This window comes from Ursus arctos, unplaced genomic scaffold (genome assembly GCF_023065955.2).
Source record: "Ursus arctos isolate Adak ecotype North America unplaced genomic scaffold, UrsArc2.0 scaffold_6, whole genome shotgun sequence".
In the NCBI taxonomy this organism is placed as follows: Eukaryota; Metazoa; Chordata; class Mammalia; order Carnivora; family Ursidae; genus Ursus; species Ursus arctos.
This window is the reverse complement of record NW_026623078.1, coordinates 52,395,412-52,417,780: the sequence shown is the minus strand read 5'-3', so window position 1 is coordinate 52,417,780 and position 22,369 is coordinate 52,395,412. Positions and strand designations below refer to the sequence as shown.

General features: G+C 47.6%; 1 long non-coding RNA gene across 7 annotated transcripts in view; it reads left to right on the top strand.

The window, feature by feature from the left end:
* The first annotated feature begins 3,176 nt into the window (after window positions 1-3,176).
* Window positions 3,177-22,369, top strand: part of LOC113252867 (uncharacterized) — a 114,136-nt gene continuing 94,943 nt past the window's right edge. For 4 of the 7 annotated variants that reach the window (XR_008957894.1, XR_008957895.1, XR_008957896.1 and 1 more), the window contains exon 1: window positions 3,177-22,332. This is a non-coding gene — a long non-coding RNA (uncharacterized LOC113252867). The remainder of the gene's footprint in view (window positions 22,333-22,369) is intronic. The other 3 variants (XR_007188103.2, XR_006409123.3, XR_008957893.1) reach the window with 2 other exon arrangements.

The window sequence follows — 22,369 nt, the reverse complement described above, 5'->3', positions numbered from 1 at the left end:
GAATGGCTCAGGTGAAACCGTAAACCGTGGTATTTGTACGAATATGCGTGTGACACAGATGTAGAGCAACTGGAAAATCCCTCAATTTTCTGGAAAAATGGGAAATAAGGGATAATATATAGGACTTCAGGTTAGGAGATTGTATTAGGCAAAGAGAATTTGAGATGTTAGTCCCTGGAATTTCCCAAGCACCCCGGAAACAGGGCTAAGGACTGGAATATGGAAGCCCTAATAGAAGGGGTGGCAGAGGAGCAGTGTGTGTCTGAAAATGAGAAGTGAAGTAAGTGATCAGAAGTGATTTCCCTGTGGGGGGTGTAGGAAACTCCGGGACCCCTGGCTACTACCCGCATCTGTAGGCCGTGGTTTCCTAATCCTGATTCCAGAAAGAGAGGCAAGATGTGGTTAAAATAAAAGCGTATTTCAGTTCTTTGTGCCTTTACTAGAATGCTCTGCTAAAAGAGTACATTTGGTAAATTTTTGACGTGTTGATAATTTCATCTCTGAGATGATGAATGAAAAATGACAGTAGACTATTTAGACATACTTCTCTCCTAGAAGGAAAGATGTATCCTTAGAGAGTTCACAGTTTCATGTTGAAGGTATTCAGACTGACAGTGGTCAAGTGGTGTGAAAGTAAGAGAAAAAGCTGTGCCCAGATGCTAGCCGAGAGAGCCTGGGTAAGCAGAGAACTTGGCTCCAAGGCAGGGTGGAGTCCAGCTGTGGACTCTGGGAGGCTTAGCTCAAATGAGGTGCACACTACAAAAAGTTTAGAAGACCCTGGATAGGATTTCATGGCCAGAAACTAAAAGGGACCATGGTATAAGAGAGACAGAGCTTCCAAAAGGCAGTTTGGTCACATGGTCACATGACTGACATGAGAACGAAGTCACTGGGGTACCTCAGAGGCCCTGGACCAGTGATGGAGCGGTCTGCTAACTGGAAAACACTGGTAAGAACTGGAACCTGCAGGCAGGTGGGAGCCAGGGAAGCTGAGGCTTTCCAACTGGGGCCAGTCAGTACTTAGAAATTGTGTTTGGAGGGCAAAGGTTAAGAAAAGAGGGGCATAAACTATGGAAAGAGCCCAGATGTCCGACAGACGAATGGTTAAAGAAGGTGTGTATATACACAGTGGAATACTACTCAGCCATCAAAAAGAATGAACTCTTGCCGTTTGCAACCAGGTGGATGGAACTAAAGGGGATCATGCTAAGTGAAATAAGTCAGTCAGAGAAAGACAGTTATCCTATGATCTCATGTGGAATTTAAGAAACAGAGGATCGTAGGTGAAGAGAGGAAGAAATAAAACGATGAAATCAGAGAGGGAGGCAAACCATAAGAGACTCTTAATCATAGGAAATAAACTGAGGGTTGCTGGGGGGAGAGGGATGAAGGGATGGGGTAACTGGGTGATGGACATTAAGGAGGGCACGTGATGTAATGAGCACCGGGTATTATACAAGACTGATGAATCACTGAGCTCTACCTCTGAAACTAATAATACATTATATGTTAATTGAATTTAAATTAAAAAATTTTTAAAAAGAAAGGGGCATGATGTAAAGACAACAGCTAAAAGACGTCGCAGGACACCGCTGTGGAGGGATTGGCAAAGAAACAACCTGGAAACGATGGGACCTTCGAGAAAACACGGCGTCGTCAGTATCTGTTTCTGTAGTCCAGGATCAGGCTTTTCTTTTTGGATCTGCTGAACTCTAAGCCATCGCTGGCCTGTCAGGGTCACATCTAACATGGAAAAGTTCTGCTCTGAGTATCTTAAACCGTGTTCCTTCTGCGCATGTTACAGGGCAGCGTGTGTCCCTGGCTGAGGCTGTGGGGCGGCAGCATCAGCACCGCTCCGCCTGCAGGTAACAGATGCAGGTTCCTGGTCGTCCCTACCTTCCTTCTGTCCCCAACCAATTCAGAATACCTAAGGGTGGATGGAGCTCCAGGAAGCCGTGTTTCAAACACGGTCCTCAGATGATTCTATCCCAAAACAGAGCTTCTGAACCACGGAGCTATGTAGTCTGCCCCCACCTCTTCTTGCGCAAGGCCCCCATTAATATGTGGCTTCTTATGGCCTGATTATTTCTTTGTGTCTACCTCAGCTTGGCTGTAACTTAATTTACAGAACAGCAGACAAGATTTCCTATGGAACAAAGCCTTAAAAAAAAAAAAAAGTCCTAACTTTTCTAATGGTTAGATTTGCAGTGATTCTCAATTCTACACATTAGAAAAATGCCAGTGCCCAGGCCCCACCCCAGACCAATTAAGTCAGGATGTCTGGGGTGGGACCCAGGCCTGCCTTCATTCATTCATTCATTCATTCATTCATTCATTCATTTTCTATTTTGTTTTGCCTTTATCTTTCTAAGTAGTTCTGATGTAAAGCCAGGGTGGAGAACCACCGCTCTTTAAACATGAGAAAAGTACAACACTTCTTCAAAGACTCTGTGATACCTTTAAATCAACAAATAACTCCTTTTCATTTCCTCTCCATCAAAGATAGCTCTTAGAAAGGATGAAACAGGAGAACACTCTGTATAGGTAGCCGCACAAAATAGATTTATGTCTGTTGGCCCCAAAAACTTGCTTTCAGGGCACTGCAGAGATTTGCAGATGTAACCGTGCAGCCATAAGTTTTTACAGCGAATGAGAAAAAAGTGCCAAAAGACAGGAATCAAGGAAATGTCAACCCAGTTGTCCAAAAGGTGACTCATGGACAATACAAGCCAATAAGTTTGAATCTGTTTCCTGGAAAAATTATTGAATGCTTAATTGAAAGGACAATTTGTGCGACTTTAAAAAGGAAATCAGTAGGAGAGTAGACCATTCCTATTTGGGTAGATCAGAGGCTGCTGGAGGCGGAGGTTATCTCTACATCTGACAAGATCACACAAAATCACCTCACATTCCATGATGGAGAAGTGTGGACCGAGTTATTACTCAGTTTATGTGAATTTACAGCTGCTTGAACATATCCAAAGGGACCTCTAGTCTTAAGATTCTTTGAAAGCTATAGGTGTGAACCTTCTTATTACGAAAATGAATTTATGTAAAGAATTTTATCCAAAGTGATGTTATAGTCTAATCAAGGAATATATGTAATGTATATATATATATATATATATATATATATATATATATATATATATATATATATTCTTCTTCATCAAAGATCATGTCCTCAGAATTAGGATGAAACAAATATGGTTAAACTATATAGGTTCCTGTAGAAGATATATTTATGTCTCTTGGACACACACACACACACACACACACACACACATATGGAGGGGGCTTGGAATAGCCCAGCACACATTCTTGCACATTACGCCTGGAAAACCTCCCCCTCCCTGTAACTCTGTGCAGTAATACGTAACAGACTTTGACTTACTGGCTCTTAGTCCAACCTCAGCTGTCGTCGTTCAGCTTTAACACTGGTGACTCACTTGCGCTCAGTTCTCACGCAGATAGTAGAGAGCGTCCTGTAGATTTCCAGGGCACAGCCTGCTGTCGTGCGGTGTGCACCCGCATGTGCTCTCTGTCTGCACCCGCTCACCTCCTCCTAACGACCGCACAGGCTCTGAGCATATCCTGCAGACTTAGCTGAAGACTGCATTTTGGAGTCGTTTGCTTTCCAAAGACTCTCCTGTTAACAAATAGTAATAACATTTTTATCATTACTAAGGAGTCCTAATCTTCCGATCACACAAGTTTTCTGGAAATATTTTTGAAGAAACCAGATTTATTGAAGAGCTGCTGGGTCCTTCAAAAGTGCCTTTACTTCAGATGTAGACAAAGTTAAATGAATTCTCTGAATACAAATCAGACTAAGAAGGTAAGGTTGAGTCCGAAAGTGGGCTCATTGGACTACTGGTTCAGCTGTATCTAACAGACCTACAGTATCAATGACTTTAAAAATATCGAAGCTTATTTCTTTTACCTAACAGTTGGAAGGTCTGCTGCCTAGGGTTAGTGAGGTGGCTCCACGGGGTCATGGACCCCGGCCCCTCTTTGTCTTACAGCTTCACTGTCTTCAGCAGGTGGCCCTCATCTGCATGGTCCAGATGGCCCCCTGCAGCCACTCTCCTCAGTCCAGGCAGAAGAGGCAGGGCGTGCCCTTCCCAGAAGCTGCACCCCCCACATTTACACACACACACACACACACACACGCACGCACGCACACACATGCAGACACACAGCAGCCACGAGGAAGGCTGGGCAATGTCTTTATTTTGGGCAACCAGCAAAAATTGAGATTCCATTAAGAGAGGAAGAGAACAGACACTGGAGAACAACAAGCAGTCTCTCCAGCATATTCCTGGAAAATATAACATTGAAGAAGGGGGAGTGGGTGGCTCAGGGAGGAAGGAATCATTATCTCATCCAAAGAATGACATCTGGCTTCAAGTATCTCAGTCACCATCAAAAAGCCTTGTGCTCTCCCCGGCCTTCCTTTAGAGGGCGTCAGTCGGGCTGGAGGGCACACCCCCTACCACTGGCCCGGGGCTGCCCCTCCCAGGGATCTGGGCCCCGGGGTGTGAGGTGGCCTTGAAGGGGAACAGAGTTACTGACCGATGCCCAGTGGGAGCCGGCCCACAACCTCGTTAGCTCATCACAAGAACCACAAACAAAATTCTGGGCTGGAAGTCGCGGTCAGAAACTGGAGGAAAAAGATGCTCCCAGCCACAACGCTAATGAAAAGGAGAAACCTGCTTCCCACGTGCACCTCTCCAGCACGCGCACATTCCACGTTCTTGTCGCGCCATGCCTCCTTCGGCACCAAAGCATTTTCAATCAGCTCCTGGGCGCTTTGCTTGTACCTTTACATTTAGCGCGTTCTTTCCTTGGCGCTCCTCCCTTTCATTCCTCCGGCTGCGTCGAACTGTTTTCTGGAGGGTTTGGGCAAACCCGCAAACGTTCGTTCCCCTCCCCCACTCGGCTTTTTTAAACAAAGGGAATGCTGCTTTCTATTGTATATATATATATATATATAAAAAAAAGCTGGAGACAATCCTGTCCTTCGGGTCCGCAGGGCGGGTCTCGGGGCGCGCATTCTTGTACCTGTGCGGAACTTCAGTTTAAGTGGGAGCTCTGTGCCCAGAAACGGCAGCCTGTCGCAGCTGCGATCTGCAGAGCAGATGTGTTCCCCCTTGAGAATGCGATTTCAAACTGAATGCCACTTGCAGCTTGGCACCCGACAGCGCGTGTTATTAGACAAGCGGTCCTGGGCCTTTCCAGGTGCTAGCGTTCCCCGTGGGCAGAGGGCCCCGCCGGCGGCCGGCGAGCCAGTGTCTGAAGGGCTGTGTGCTTTACGGAGCACCTCCCCCGCCTTGTCTCGGGTCCGCCCCAGGCTCACCCTGCTGGTAAAGAAGTCACATCACCCCCATTCTGGTGATGCAAAAACCGAGCTAGGAATGGTGAAGTGACAGAGAATGAACTAAAACTGGGTCCGATCTGTGCTGCTAATGTAAGATGTTCAAGGACTGTCCGTGGTTAAAAGAGAATGAGTGTCTATTTTTAACAATGTTCTTTTCTTCCTGCCACAGTCCCGAGATTGCCCTAACCTTTGATTTGATAGAATTATCTTCCACAATCTTCTATGTCAGACTTTGAAATTCTGTTCTGCCTCCGGGTCTTGTTTTGCCTTGAGGTAAGGATGGCAAGCAGGGATCTTTCTTATATAATCTCCGGGTCTTACATTTTAGTTCTCTACCTGAAAATTTGTAAAGTCACTTTGAATCTGCCACAGTAAAGGAAAACAAGTCTCTCATTTCTGCTATTTAAGAATTAGATATTTATGATTTAAGGAACTATATAAAAATATTGCTTATCCAGAAGCCTTCTGAATATTTCATTTCTAGGGGAAATGCTGGATGTTTTTAGGCAATTTTATCCTTTACAAAATAACTTGAAAAGGAATTTTTTAAATTCTGTAAGGGTAGCAAGAGCTGTTTTTTGTTGAAAGAAGGTAGTTTGCACAGAAAGTAGTACTCAGTTTATAAGACTGCCAGAAAATGGATTTTATATTGAAAATAGCTAAGAGCGCAATCATTGTTTTAAGGATTCTTCAAGATGGGAGTAAATGTTCAGTATTTTTAACATGTATTGACATGTATCTGGATGAGCTCTTTTAAAGAAAAATCACAAGTTTTATAAAATCTAAGAAAGTTTAAAACTGTGTCATTTGTAATGTTAAATTAAGGCAGTTGAAATTCAGTGGTTGACTCATAGCTCCCACATCCATCTTCAGTTCTCTTTAGCTCATATGGTTTTCTTTAAAAATTAGTGATATCAGCTAAATGGGACTATTTCCCACTCCTACCCACAGAGAGAAGTGCTCTTTGTGAACATGTCGGCTCCGTTCCATCATCACATGCCATCCCGGAGTGCAGCACAAGCAGGCTGGCTGTTCGCATGCGAGCACCGATATTAGTACAGCGTCAGGAGCCGCATCCAAATCAGACAGCCCTAAAATTACCACCCATTTACTTTATGCACATAAGCCACCTATTCTTTTTAAGAAATTTTATGTCTAGACTAGAGCTTCGAAGTCTTCCAATCTAGCTTCTTTTTTATGGACATGGGGAAACTGAGGCACAGAGAGGTCCAGCAACTCACCCAACATCACACAGCTCATAGCTGAGCCTAGAACCCACGTCTGTGTGGCTCCAAAACCTTTGTTCCTTGTGCTGCGTGGCTTCACAGAGCAGAAATGATTTGGTCCACGCCCTCTCCATGCCTTTTTCTGCGTAGCCGCCTTCCCCTGGTGTCACACGAAGTAGGAGGCAGTCTCACAAACTTCCAGAGGAGCCCCCCAGATATGGGAAGCCCGCTACCGCATCCCTCCCTCAATCTCAGCTCCACTCTTTGCAGACAATGAAGGTTTCTCCAGACTGTGCAGCTCCATCACTCGTTCCTGTGATGTGCTTTCTCAGTACCCTCTTCCAGACACAGTCCGTGGACACCGTCCAGCTGTCAGTGCCTCTTTTATTAAAATGGGACCCAAAGTGGGACTCCTCCAGCTTGTTCCACCTCATTGCACTCCCAATGTCCATCAGTCCCACTGCTGTCCTGTCTCTCAGGCCCCCAAATTCAGGCATCTTTGCCTCTCCTCCTTTCCTCCCAACTCCCAGCATCCAAGCAATTTCTGTCACAGCTCACCCTCTTTCTACTCCCACGACTCAATATTTTTTACTTGACTGTAGACCTAGTCCCTTAACTGGTTTCCTTGCCCCAAGTCTCTCCAGAAATGCTTTCCTAAACTGCAATAGCTGTACAAGGTCTAATTGCTACTGTTGTCACTCCCTGGACAGAGGAGCCACCAGTCCTGGCTTCTGGTTTTGCTGTGCCTGTCAGCTCTGTGGCTGTACGTGTGATTTATACCTTCGGCTCCAGCTTCTCCTCTTATAAAGTGAAAATGGTGGACAAGACGGTCTCTAAAGAGACGCCTCCAAGTCTAAACTGTTGCGTCTCCCCACTCTGATCTGCCCACCAGACTGCTTCCAAAGAGATCTTCTTAAAACACTGATTTTTTTTTTCCCCTGCAAAATCCTTCAGTTGTCCCTCTCCTCACATAAATCCCAACCTCCCTAGCCTGGCACTAAGGACCCCCTACAGATTGGTACTGAACCCCCCCCCCACACACACCCCTTATTGTTCCATGCTCTTCACAAGCCCACACTCAAGCTAAACTCAGCCACTCACTTTGGGTCACACGTGTGCCAAGCTTCCCACCTCTTTGCTCTTGCAGCACCAAATGCCGTCTGCCTTGTGCTATTAGGGGAATATGTGCCATGTCTCTAAGCTTCAAAGCAGGGGCTACACGTTCCTCATCGTTGTCGCTCACACAACACTGAGCACTTAGTAGGCACTGAGTAAGTAGTTGTTGAGTAAATTTATTCGGCCCAAAATTGCACTAACATTTTTGAGCCATCATATCGTATTCTTGACTCATACTGGGCTTCCAGTCAAATAAAATCCTTAAGCCTTTTAAAAATATAACCTTTAATTAAGTGAGTTTTCTTCCATTTTTTCCTTTTGCCCACTTTTGAACTGATATTCAGAACTTCATCCGTTAAAGTTAAATTTTCAACCATTGTTCTTATCTCTACAGATGTTTTTGGTTCTTGATTCTGTTATCTAGTTTATTGGTTTCCCATTATGTTATCCACAGGTGCAGTGGGTATGCTGACTGTTCCACTGAAGTTGCCAGTAGTAATGTTGAACAGCAGAAAGACTGGTAGCTTGGCACCTCATTCTCTGGCTTGACAGTGACCTCTTATTTAGCAGTTTTGGGATATGGTTACTTAACCACATATGAATACCTGCTCATTTTATTATAATTCATTGTGTATATAGACAGTGAAGAATAATCTATACATTCATTCAACTCATTTATTAAGAATCAATCAGAGGGATGCCTGGGTGGCTCAGTTGGTTAAGCGTCTGCCTTCAGCTCAGGTCATGATCCCAGGGTCCTGGGATTGAGCCCCGCATTGGACATCCTGCTCAGCAGGAAGTCTGCTTCTCTCTCTCTGTCTCCCTCTGCCACTCCCCCCCACTCATTTTCTCTCTCTCTCAAATAAAATCTTTAAAAATAAATAAATAAAAGAACCAATCAGGTATAAGGAAGGCAGTGTGTAAGGCTTTGTGTAATATAAAGCAATGATTAAGATCTGGCCCCTGTGTTCTTTGAGCTGCAAAGAGCAAGGAGGACTCATACACAGACCAACGTAGTCCAAGGTAGAGTGGAGGTGGGTCAAAGTGCTTTGAGAGCCACAGGATGGAAAGCACATTCTGCCCGGATGAAGCCTTACAGAATGAGTAGGATTATCATAAGTGGAGACGAGGATATTAAGGTACAGGCTAAGCTGCCGTACCAAAGACAGTCTACAATGTGGAGGCTTTACCACAGTGGTAGGTCATTTCTCTTTCAGCAGTCAAGTAGGGAGGTGCTACAAGCCTCGCTGCTCTGTGCTCAACGGGAGTCTTCCATTTGCATATTCAAGGTGACTGCTCTAGTCCTCACCATTGGCAGCCAGAAGGAAGGAAGACAGAGACCAAGACAAACCACTCAGTTGTTTTAAGGTTATAACCAGGAAGTTGCTTACATTGCTTGCATTCATATCACATTGGCCTGTGCTTAGTCATGTGACCACACCCAGCTGAAAAGGAGTCTGGGAAATGTAGTCTTTCACTGGGTAGCCCCATGCCCAGATAAAGCACTTTTTTTTTTTTAATGCTACGTTAGTCACTATACAGTACATCATTAGTAAAAGGATTACTTTTGAAGGAGAAAACAGATATTGGGAAGGCAATTCACAGTCTACCACAAGGAGAAAGAGAAGTCTCACATTCCATGTGAGGAGAAAAACTATAAAAAAGGGAGCTGATTAAATTCTTAGTTGAGTAGAAGTTACTGGGAACATAGATTTGGATTTAGTAGAAAAAAGACTTAAAAAGAAGGAACGGGCTGTCTGGAGAGTTAGAATTCTTCACATCTGAAAATAGTCAAGAAAAATGATAAAAAGAATTTACACTGAGAGGGAAGATGTACAAAATGTCAGCCTTGCAGCCTGGTGGCTTTGTGATGGGAGGTGGGGCGGAGAAAAGAGGTACAGGAGGGGCGCGGGGTGCCCGGGTGGCTCCGTCGGTGAAGCGGCTGCCTTGCGCGCAGGTCATGATCCCAGGGTCCTGGCATCGAGTCCCGCCTGGGGCTCCCTGCTTAGCGGGGAGTCTGCTCCTCCCTCTCCCCCTCCCCTGGCTTGTGCTCTGTCTTGCTCATTCTCTCTCTCTCTCTCAAATAAATAAATCAAATCTTAAAAAAAGGAAAGAGGTACAGGAAATAGGCCGACTGTAAACTGTCAGGGAACTAAACACTAGCCCTGACAAGAGGCAGTAAGGGTGGGAGCAGAGAGAGTGGACTGCAAGGAACAAAGAGACAAAAACAGCCTGGCTGTCCACATGTGTGCCTCAGCAGGCAGCTGGGGGCGGAGGTGGGGGGGTTAGATCTGGGGAGCCCGGGAGCTCGGCCGCCTTGGAGATTCAGGAAGGCCTCCAGGAAGCCCTGCCTTTGCCGTGGTCTTGGGCTTTGCTGCGTCATCCCAAGCCCGGCAAACAGAACCCACTTCTTTCTGGGTAAAACAATCAGCATCACAATAGGCTCTGCTCCTCAGAAGGCATTTTGTTCTTGAACAAGTGTTTTTTTTCTCTCTCCTTCCTGATTTTTGTTTCTGTTTAAATTCCGTAAAAGCATTACCGAATTTTAAAATAATGTGCCTGTTTTCCCCTGCGCCTTGCTCAGTCACCAAAGGTACGTAATCTGTTTGTTCTGAAAATGCACTGTTCTCTGAATTTATATGAGCTCTGATAGGAAATGTTTTGTGTAACAATAAAAATCATTCCCTTTGGCAGATACCATGGTTCCTTTGTGTTCTGTCCAAGAACGATAGTTCACGTCTGTTACGTAGTAGCATTTCGGCTGCTAAGCAGATTCCCTAGGTGGCCAGGTTGTATTCCAAACCAAGGGAGTCAAAGCTTGTGGCTCCTACACGGTTGGTCAGGGCCGTGTCTAAAGGGTCGGAACCACAGCTGAATGTACCTAAGCAGCCCCTACAGATCCCTGAGGGAGACATCATTGGAAAGGGCCTCCCGTGAGGGTCCTTCCTCCCCCGTGTATCGAAGGCAGTCCTGTTTGGACGGCGGGAACATCCATGATGTCGGCACAGTCTCAGGAGCTCGCTTGTGTGTCCCCTGTGGTGGCCTGAGGACTTACGTGCATGATCTGATTTGTCCCACGGCATGGTCCTATGTGGCAGATTCTCTCGACCTCCCGTTTTACAGAAGAGGGATCAGAAAGGTCAAGTGACTTGAGCAAGGTCACATAGGATTCGAACTTCTCTCTGTTGGAGTCCAGAGCCCAAGCTCTGAACCGCCATGTTGAACTGCTTAGTTGGAACACGTACTCTGATGCTGCATAGACTGGTTCTCTGCCTCTGGGCACTGTAGGCCAGGCCAGTGCTGCCACAGGGGAGGACTTCCGGGAGGAGGTCAGGAAGAGCAGGGGCAGGCGGAGTCTGAACGTGGGCCCTGGAGGGAGCCGGAGGGCGCAGAAGGAGCTTGGCTGAGGGAATGCCCAAGTCAGGGGTACCAGACTCACTCCCATGGAAGTTGGGTGTTATGGGGGTGAAGAGCACAGGGTGCCTGAGCTGACCCCAGCTATGTGACCTTGGCCAAGGTAGTTACCCTTTCCATGCCTCAGTTTCCCCCTCTGTAACATGAGCATAAGAATACCATCCAACTCATAGGATTGTCATGAGGATTCAGTGAAGGAATATATCTGAAACAGAGGCTGTTGCCCCACCGTACTCTTTTTTCCTCTTTTTCCACAGTAATGACTCCCAATTGCTAGCTAGGCACATGGCCTCCCAGAATACAGACTATACTTCCCAGTCTCCTTTATGGCTATATATGGGCACGTAACTATGGCCAATGAGATATAAGCAGATATTGTGTGGCTGCTACCTGGAAAGGCCAGATGGTATGTACTCTTTGCTCACTTTTTCTTTTTTGTCCCTTTTTCCAATCTGCTGCCTGGAATGGTGGATGTGATGTCTGGCATTCTGGCTGCCATGTTGGACATGAGAATGAGGCCCACCCTCTTAAGGATAGTGGAGGTGTGAGCTGGATGGAGCCTGTGTCCTTGAAGACTTTATGAGCAAAGCCACTATTCCAGTCATTTGCCACTGTACTTTTATGTGACAGAGAAACAACTATCTTAGGTAAACCACTATTTTTGGGCTTTATTACTCATGGTTGAATCTAATCTTTACCTATACAACATGAAAAACACTTAAAATGACATCTGGCATATAGTAAGCAATTCAGTAAGGGATGGATAAGTATTATGATTATGATTATGATTTTGCATTAAATCATGGATGAGGTGAGGCTAAATTACAAGTGACCCTTGAACTACACAGGTTTGAAATATATAGGTCCCCTTGTATGTGGATTTTTTCGGTAAAGACAGTACAGAACTGTAAATGTATTTTCTCTTCCTTATGATTTTCCTACTGACATTTTGTTTTCTCTAGGTTGCTTTATTGTAAGAATACAGTAGATAATACATATACAAAATAGGTGCTCATTGACTGTTTATGTTATAGGCAAGTCTTCTGGCCAAGAATAGACTATCAGTAGTTATGTTTTTAGGGAGTCAGAAGTTATACACAGATTTTCAGCTGTGCAGGACAACTGGCACACCTAACTCCCACATCATTCAAGGGTCCACTGTAACAGACAAGAGCTATGGAAAAGCAGAGGACAGTATTGTATCAGAATGCTAGCTAAAGCTGGTTATTAAAACTGCACAAAACTCAGCTCTGAGTTGCCTGGCTGCTTTGGCTGTGAAAAAAGAGAAGGCTTTGCCACCTTTTGAGCGGAAGTTTCCTGTTGTGCAGGGGTTTTGTAAGGCACTCGAATCTAGCCTTGCTGTGCAGGAGATTGGATGGAGAAGAGATAAGTGTTCATTAGGAAACCATTGCAGGAATCCAGGCACTAAGCATTAAAGGATGTCAGCAGTGGAACGGGAGTCAGGGAAGAGATATGGAAGATAATTCAAAGGAGCTAAAGAGGGCTTGGCAAGGAACAGCTATGGGGATAAAGGAAGTGCAGATGTCCAAGATGACTGAAGCTTCACCTCTGAGCAATTATAGTAGTCAGGTGTCTGCTACTAAAATGCTGTGTAACAAGCAATCCCAATCTCAACGTATTACAATAGGCATTTCTTTCCTGCTTCTGGGCATGCAGGTGTCTCTGACTCTCTAGGGTAGCTGGAACTGGATAGGCGTGGCTCCAAGCTGCCAGTTGTGTTCCGGTCTGTTCCAAGTGTCTCTTCATTCTGGGACTAGAGGCTATCCAGGCAAATTCATCTTGTGGCAGGTGACAGAAATGCAAAAGACTAAGCCAAACCATGAAGGCATTTTTAAGACTCCCGTTCACATCACTTCCACTAATTTCTATTAGTCAAAGCAAGTCATGTGGCCAAGTCCAAAGACAATGGAGCATGGAAGTATCAGCCAGCTCTACCAGAAGGCACTGGAAGGGTCACATAATGGGAGGAACAAAGACTAGGGAACAGTAATGCAATCTGCCATGGCAACTCAAGTAAGGGTGATACCCCAACGTGGAAATGAGAAGTAGAGTGTTGGGTTCCTTACAGCCAGCATGCCTATGCTATGACAGACATCCGTCTGATGCAGAGCTGATAGTCCAGGCAGGACCTCTGGGTTTCAGATCCAACTCTGGAACATACTCAGTCTTCTCTTGTTGCTATTTTATGCCATAGACGTTTAAACTAGACCAGCAGATGGACTTTTTCCCTGCGTGTTTCATCCTTCCCCCTTCCCCTCACACACTGTAGAGAGGATGTGCAGTCGCTCTTGAGATCAGCCTTGCCACAGATGTTAGTGGATCAGCCATCGAAACAGCTGTCCAAATTGGACCTGCTACTAGAAATAAAGGACTAGAAAGAAATATTCCAAAATGGTACCACTGTGGTGGAACTCCAGGCTATTTTAGGTCTTTCTGGATTTTCCAAACCTTCTTCAATGAGCAATACACATTTTATAATTTCAGGGAATTTTTAAATGATTTTCAAAACATCTTGTCAATCCTATTCCGTTCATCCTTTGCCAGTAAATATCTAAAGAAAAAGTCTATCTGAAGCATCAGTGAGCACGATGGACCTGCCAAGCCATGCCTTCCTTACAGGAACACACTCATCAACTAACACATGGGTAGTTACTATCCTTCTAATACTAATTTCTCAGACATGGTTTGAGCATTCTCTCCACCCCCCAAATTTTGGGGTGGTGGGTGGGGAGATTATTAGTTTGAATACAAAAGAGCAGATTGAGGTTTTCCTCTTTTTCTTCCCTTAGTTGTTGTATTGCCTTTGGACCTGTCTAGAACAAAGGCAGGCAGGAAGCAGGTACAAGGTATCTGCCAGCTATGTACTCGGTCAGTTTTGCAAATAGCCCTCTGCTCCAGTGATGCACGCCCCTCCAGCAAAACCACGCCTGCAAACAACGCTCTGGTGGGGTTACCTGCACAACCGAAGCCCCGTTCTCTCGGGCACAGGGGAGCAGGTGTTGACTGAAAGGAGCCCTGGAGCCACTGCCATAAACTCTGCCTTGACCTTGCCCCCACCCACCACTCTCTCCTCTCTCCTATCTAATCTCCCATAAAACTCTCAAAGCCACTGCCTCCTCTTCCTCCCTTCTCCTCAAGCCGCCTGGCTTCCTACTCCTGCCCCTCCCTCTAGGAATCCCACCTTGTGGTTCCTCAACAATCTCCTTGTCAAGTCCAAAGGCCAGTGCCCAGTTTACCCGGCTCCTTGGCTATACAGCAAATCTTCAAATTGTTGAATCTTCAAACACTTACTCCCTTGGTTTCTATGAAATCTAGCCTCTCCTAGTTGTCCTGGGCTCTCTCTGAACATTCATGCTCTTGTTTCTTCCTCCCGCCAGACTCTGCTGTTCTGGACGCTGCCCGCTGGCATTCTCTCCCCTCCCCGCTCTCAGCACGAATTCGTTCTTAGTTCCAGCCATGATTTATACGATCTACATGCCAGTAACTCCAGCCCAGACGTTTCCCCTCCGATTCGTATTTCCTGGAGATGCTGGTCCTCACGTGGATGTCAGTGGGCCTGAGACCCACCAGGTCTGGGGCTGAATTCCTCTCTCCATCAGGGCTCTTTGGTTGCGAGTAACAGGGACTGACCCTGACTTGCCTGTGCGTGGAGGTAACTAATTGGAGGGATTGCAAGACAATTCCTAGAATCAAGAGAATCACTGGACAACCTCATGTCTGGTAACTGGAACAAGGCCACTGCACAGATTCATTGGCCTTGGTAAGTACTATAACGTCTCTGGGTTTCAGCTTCCTCACTGCAAAAAAGTGCTAGGTCTGCCTGCCCCATGTTGGGAGATTAAGTGAGATAATATGAATGCAATGCCCTGCGCGGTGCCCGGCGCCCAGTAGTACTCAATTAAAAGTCACTTCCCTCACCACCATTATCCTCCTGCCACAATTTTAAGTAAAAGGGAAAAGAATGCCTAGTGCCCTTTGCTTAGAGAATATGAGGCCAGGTCTGTATTATTCATTGCTTAGTCTTTTGCGTATGGTGGTGCTTAATCAATATTTTTAGGATAAATGAGTAACCGTTATACATGCTTATCTGATCCTGAGTTTGTGCCTTCAATGAACTTAATGTTTTGTTTCCTTTTCCCATCAAAAAAAAATCACCAGCTTCAATTTATTTAGTATGCATTGTTTCCCGTTGCAAACCAGCCAAGGCTGGGGGAAGAAGGGAGGCTGGGCTGCCGGACCAGCCACCCCGCCAGGCAGTCCAGGCCTTTGCTGGCCATGCTGTAGCCCTGGGGCAGGGGCGGGGGAGGGGGAGGTGAGCCCTGGGGAGGGGCACTGACACTGCTGCACCTGCTGTCTGGTTTGGCACACGTGCTTGCTCATCTACTTCCCCTAACAGTCCCGGGAGGGAGGTACTCTCCTCCTTCCGTATCAGGCAGCGTCCCAGAAGGGGCAGGTTAGCATGCTCCGGCTGGGTAACGAAGGAGAGTTCAATAAAAGGAATTTAATAAAAGGGTGTGCAGGTTTAAGAAAGTCAGCAGGGACTAGTGTAGTACTCCAGGGCTAGCAAGGGCAGGAAGTCCTTATCCCCCCTGAAGAGATAATAGGAGCAGCCAACCCACAGTAACCCAGGAGGGAGGGAGCCAGGGCCATAAATACCCGGGGCCGCACTTCCCTTCTGCCTTGGGGGGGGGAAGGGGCTGGTCACCGGTGCCAAACGCACCCCAGGCGGTCTGAGCGGGGAGCTTTCCAGGCCATGGGCAGGATGAAAAGAGTCAGGAGTGACCAGCGTAGCTGGGTTAGACAGCACTCGGTGAGGCAACCCTGGCGCCCCAGCGTTTGACCTACCTGCTCTGCTCCGCAGCCGGGCCTCCATCTCTCCGGGCCTCAGCGCCCACTAGCCCCGCCTCCAGTCTCACCGTTGAAACCTGGGCAGACTGCCACGCTCTGGGCTGCCCTGGAGGCTTCCATGAGGACCCTAAGAGACAGTCGCATTAGCACGGGACAAATGGGGAACTCCCAGAGAAGGAAGGCAGCCCAATCTTCATAAACACATACACATACACACTCCCCCCATGCTGCTCTGTGAACACACACACACACCATGCTGTTCTGTGAACCCCCCAGGAACCCACCTCTAACTTAACTCCACCAGCATGGAGATGTGTCCGTGAACCCACCCTAGCACAGGCCCCCGTGACAGTTAAGGTCCTAGCTTGGGAATCAGATTGCCCAGGACTTGAATCCTGACTCTACCACCAGCTATGTGAATTTGGGCCTCATTCGTAAAATGGAAATGATCATAATCAGTAGGAGTGTTGTTAGGGTTAAATGCAACATGTGATTTGCTTTGCACTTGCTAAACTTTATCTCACACCCCAGCGTGGTGATTTCTGCAGCTTAGCCCTACTAGAACTTTTGACCTGTTTGCTTACTCATTCCAGCTTTCAGAACCCTTTAAGAATGGATACTTCTACAACTAAGAAAAAGGATGATGATATCTGGTAGGGATTTATAGTTTTGAAGTACTTTCCCTTGGCTTATCAAACATGACTGTTACAAAAGCCCAGTGGGAATAGCCGCGCGAATATTACTCTGCCTCTTGTAAGGATGGAGAAACTGATACCCAAAGAGACCAGGTGACCTGCTCAAGGTCACCTGCGGAGTAACCGGCCGGAGTCGGGGGCACCCCACAGAGGAGGCAGCAGGTCGGAGCTACAGCCCTGAGGGGCCCTCCTAGCTCCCGCATTACCCTGCAGCCGCCTTTGGGCTGTGGTGTGCTGGATCGCTTAATGGTATGTGTTTCCCCAAATTGTAATTATGTCCTTGTTCACAGCAAAGAATATCTGAGCCACTTCCCCCAGCTATGCCTGCGAGCAGGGGGGTGGCAGGTGCGGCCGGTGGGGTTGGTGGGAGCCCCGCACCCTGCTGTCCAGGCTTCCGGGACACAGACTGACTCTCTCTCGGGCTTGGGCTGCCCGAGGGGTGTTCGCCCTGCCGGCTTCAGAGGGGCTTTCTCCGCAGTGGGGGGAGCCTCAGGAACTGGCCCCAAGCCTCCACTTACGGCAGGTGCACGTTTGACAACGACAAGCCCATCTCTGAAAGCACAGCGTGCATTAGCATTCTCTCCTTTGGAGAGAGCTATTTTTGTCTTTCATCTTCAGAAACTGTGTTCCAAAATAAAGGAGACAAGTCTCAGAAGGAGAACCAACGACCAGTGCCTCCAGCTCAGAAGAGAGCAAGTCACTATTTCCTCAACAACAAGGACAGTGACCATCACCCCGGCAGCGCTGGGGTGGGCGTCCCGCTGCCCTCGGGTACCGCACCTCGTCCTGCACCCGCTGTCATCTCTCTGTGCAATGCCTCTCCACACACTTCACGGAACCGAGTTCGTTGCCATGGTTACCAGCAAATCACATGACAGGCTGGCTACCTAGCAGTGTGGGAGAACAGTGGGATCAGATGCGATGGGGGAAGCATCTCTCCCCCAGCTTGGTGGCTTTTCCTTGGCAGACCTGCACTGTCCCAGAGGTCCGCATTTCTGACCTGCCCAGCTCTGGGGTTAAGGGCCAGCATTCTTTGAGCGCCAGGACATTGCTTTCATAATGAGATCAGCACAGAGTCTTCCTCAAGGGCTTCTCCTTCTGGTTCAGGAGCCCCTCCGCCCCTCCCCAACCCCGCCTTTCCCTGACCTCCCCCCCACACACGCACACACACGCACGGATGCTGTGATTAAATAGCTGGGGTGAGTGGGAAGGGGTGGAGCATGCAGCCTACACCACTTGAATAAGCTCTTTTTAAAAATCTGAGGATGGCATGAGTCAGGGAATTTTGAAGCCATGATACAATCAGGACACTGATGCCTCAGGGGGGTGGAGGCAGGGACCACAGACTCGCCCAGATCCTGGAGAGACCAGGCAGGGTCTGGGTTCCCAGGCACAGCCTTGCCGGAGGGGCTGCCGACCCTCAGACTTGGGGTCATGGAAGTGGGTGTGCTCTGCCCATCTCCGATGTGGTATGGTGGTCCTAGTCCCCGGGCACTGCCTTCCAGGGAAGAGCAGGTCTGAGAGCTGGAGAAAGCTCTCAAAAAACAGAGCTCTCTGCCTCTGCCCCGCCTCGCCTCCTTCCCTACAGAACCAGGCCACGGTAGCAGGAGTCTGTGCTCTGAGAGGTTGGGCGGCCAGGGGTGCGCCTTAGCAGCCCCAGCGGGGACTAGAAGTGCAGGCCTTTGTCTCCCTGACAATCACCATTGCCTACTTCTCTGCGTTCAGATTATATCTCATCTTGTCAATTCCATCAGATTTTCTGGTCTGCTTTGCTTTCCCCATTGCAAAAGCAAAGTCCAGGTGATGGCAACAGACCCGGCAGAGTCAGCAGGCCGCAGAGGGCAGGGCCTGGGAGGGGTTCTGCCCCAGCTCTCCTAGGCTGGTGCCGAGGACTCGCTTCAGACCCCTGCCTTAACGAGCAAAGTGTATTCAGGGAGACGAAGCAAACAGCCTCATAAGCATAATCTTATGGAGCACCACAGGGCAAAGGCCAAGGAGACCAGAGGTCGCCAAAATGAAGGGGGGCGGGGATGCAGCCCCTGGTGTGTGGCACTGTACCAGTGGGGTACAAAATACAGACCTTCTGTTTGGGTTATTTTATCGCTTCTTTTTTATATCTATTTTGGTACATATCTTATAATGTGTATGACGGTATCGGGTAGGATCAGTGTGGGCTGAGATTAACAAAGAAGAAAAAAATCCAACCCCCGAGCCGCTGACCCAGGAGAGAAGTTAATTTTTCTCGCTTGTAAACGGACTGTGGAGGTAAGCCGCCCAGAGCCGGTAAGGCGTCTTTTCTGGTCACTCCAACATTCTCAACATGCAGCTTCCACTTCCTTATTCAAGGTTGTTGGGCATGGTCCAGCCACCCTGTTCACATTCTAGGCAGCAAGGAGAGAGAACGGAAGGGTTACATGCCCCTCCCATGAGGACACCTCCTGGAAATTGCACCATACGCATTTAGCGTTTAGCTAGCATTTAGTCATATGACTTCACCTAGCCGCAAAGGATCCTGGGAAATGTAGTCCGTTGTGGCATGCCACGTGCCTATGAGGGACTGCTGCACAAGGAAGGAAGGATGGACCCTGGGGGGCCACCGGCACATGTGGATACTTACAAAACGGTAAATGTACGTGTTAGAGGCATAATCAAATTGGGACTTTTGGGGTCGAGTTCAAAGACCACTGCTGTGGATTGTAGTGCCCTAGAAGTACATATAATTGATCGAAGGAAGGAATGAGGGACTTTTTTCCCCCACGACATTGCATCCATCCATCCTTCTCCTGGTAAAACAGTATGGAGAATTCTGTGTGTGGGCTCATCCCTCCCCCATTGTCAGCCATGCCTTTGTGAGAGGACGCTAATTACTCTTGGCTAACCAACTTCTCCCACCCCCTCGGTCACCAGGATTGGTGCGGGTTCCGGAGAGTCACGTCCAGGATTTCCCCTGGACTCTTAGAAGGGGGACGGTGGGTGTAAAGCTATGAAGTCTGCAGCTGCCCAGACCCTCCTAGGACCCGGATGGGAGAGGGCAGCCCACATCTAGGGGAGAGGGGAACCATGCCAAAGAGGACCAAGTCCTGGCGACACCGATTTAGCTCCTACATCAAGCTGCATCTCAACACCGTGACTTGTGATGAGGAGCCATCTTGGACCAGATGGATGAGGTCAGTCTCCTAGAACGAGCGGAGCAACTAGGTGGAAAGAGCCTGGGATGGGTAACTTCCTGGAGCAGAGCCACCATCCCTGGCTGTTTATGTGAAAGAGAAATCAATTTCCATCTTGTTTAAGTGATAGTTTATTTAAGAGTCATTGTTTTAGCAGCCAAACTGTACTGTAACTGGCACACATGTATTATTTCATTGAATTTATTTTTAATGCTCTCATTTAATTACGCAAGGTCATACAAACAAGTGGGTGCAGGGCCAGGATTTGAGCCCAGGGCTGCCCGAGTTGGGAGCCTAGCTGCTAGTCAGCGCTCCAGCGCTCTCTGTTCTTGAGTCCCCGAGGCTCTTTTCCCTCCATGCTGATCAGAGTCCCAACACATTACACTGTGCTCTCATTGTCTCTTTGCACGTGGGTGCTTTGGAGCCCGATGCTGTGGGGTTCCCAGTTGCATTGCCCAGGTCTGGCTGGGCCTTGGTGCTCTGTAAATGTGGATCCAATAAATAATAAGGTCTTGCTAAGCTTCAGAACATATCTAGTAGGCTTTTGGAGGATCAAATGAGGTAATGTTTGAGGAGAGGTTTTGAAAACTACAAGCCAATATATACACAGTGGTTATAGTTAGCCCTCTTGTTAGGAAAGTCCCTTATTTGGGGCAGGAATGTGGCTGTTTCTGGTTCTGCCTTTTGGTGCCTTCCTCTGAGAAACAGTCCTCCGGGTCATGTCACTCTTAGAATCAGAGGACACCTTCAAGCCCACTCAGACACACCGCCTGGTGCCCTCCCACCCCCACCCCAGGCAGGATTCCCTTCCTCGATGGCTTCACCAAGGGGTCGATTGGTCAGTGACCCTCATAACAACTGGGCACCATGATTAAAAATGACTCAACAGTGTAGGTTAGGGGACAAGTTCCATGCCGCTCCCCAGATATAGCCATGAGTTCTCCCCTCCTTGCTTCTGCACACATTCTTCTCTCCCTCATGGTCCAGAGTCCTCTTTCAAGGTTAGGCTCAAAGTCACCTGCTTGGTAGAAGTCTTCCAACTTTGGCAGAGGCATTTAGGTGGTCTCTTCGTTTTCTGGCTGTGTCATTTTGTACTTAACTCTATTATAAGACATATCAAATTATATTTTTATTTGTGCTTTTTTACAGACCCACTTCATCACCCCCCCTCCAAACTATTACCACCACCCTTTTATGTGAGATTTTCAAGGGCAGAGACTGTGTCTTACTCATTTGATTCTCCAGCACCTACCTCAGTGCCTGGCACCTGTTGATAATTTAATCAGTGCTTATTGAGAGGATGAGTGAGTAAACACGTGAGCAGGGGGCTGAAAACTTGGTCTCCGGCATGAGACAAACTCATGTCCAAATCCCATTGACTAATTAAACTCATTCATTCACACATGCCACTCATTCATTCATTCATTCATTCATTCATTCGGATTTGTACCGAGTGCCTGTTATATTGCAGGCACCCTGCTCGACATTGCCAGAGGACAACCGGGAGGGACAGGGTCCCCGCCTCACAAGCTTATATCTGCATGGTAGAGAGTGACAATAAACAAGCAAATCAGTAAGTGAACAAGACTCTACGATGTTCTTAGAAGGAAATGAGCAAGGGGGAGTGTGACAGAGGACCTGCACGTGGCCGTGGACTACTTCAGGAGACAGGTGGGCAGGGAAAGCTTTGCTGGGAGTGAATCCTGAAGTGTGGGAACGAGAGAGCCTTTTGAAGTACAAGAGGGAAAACAAGGAACAGCCACCAACAGAGAAAAGTTACTTCTCTCCCTAAGGCTTAGTTTCCTCATCGGTAAATTGAAATAATAATAGCATCCACGACATGGTTTTTGAGAAGCTTAAATGCATCGGAACACAGCAGAGTGCCAGGCAGATAGGAAGCACTCAATATGTTTTAGCTCTTCTTATCAATTATTGGTCACGCTACAGAGAGGAAATGAGGGTGAGGCCATGTGGCCCTCTGCAATTGCCACTTCCTTTTCCAAGTTCCCAAGCCATCTGTTAAATAACCCATTTGTGAATGTTCCTGGGCACCGATGTCAATCTCTCTGGTCTGTGGTCTCTAGAATCTCTTTAAAATGTGTGTAAATAGCTTAGGTTGGTAGAGAAACTAGACCAAGTGTGGAAATGTCTGTAAAAGCCCCAGACGATGGTCGTGACTACTACTGTATTGTTTCTGGATCATTTCCCTGTAGTCTCTGGACACCTCGTGTTCTGGCTGCAAGCACACCATCTGGTTTGCCAAGGACCTTCTTCAAATGAGGCCCCTGAAACTGAACGTGGAACTTCAAGCAAGCTCTGGCAGAGCTGGGACCATGCCCGAGACCCGCAGACCCAACACAGCCTTACAACTGGGTCATAAATGAGCAGCAGAGGCAAGAGCAGAGGCAAGTCTCCTGCCCCACGAGGACAACCAGATTCACCTGCAGCATCCCGTGGTCTAGCAGGTGAGAAGAGTTTTGCCCTGTGACTCCAGAACCAAGG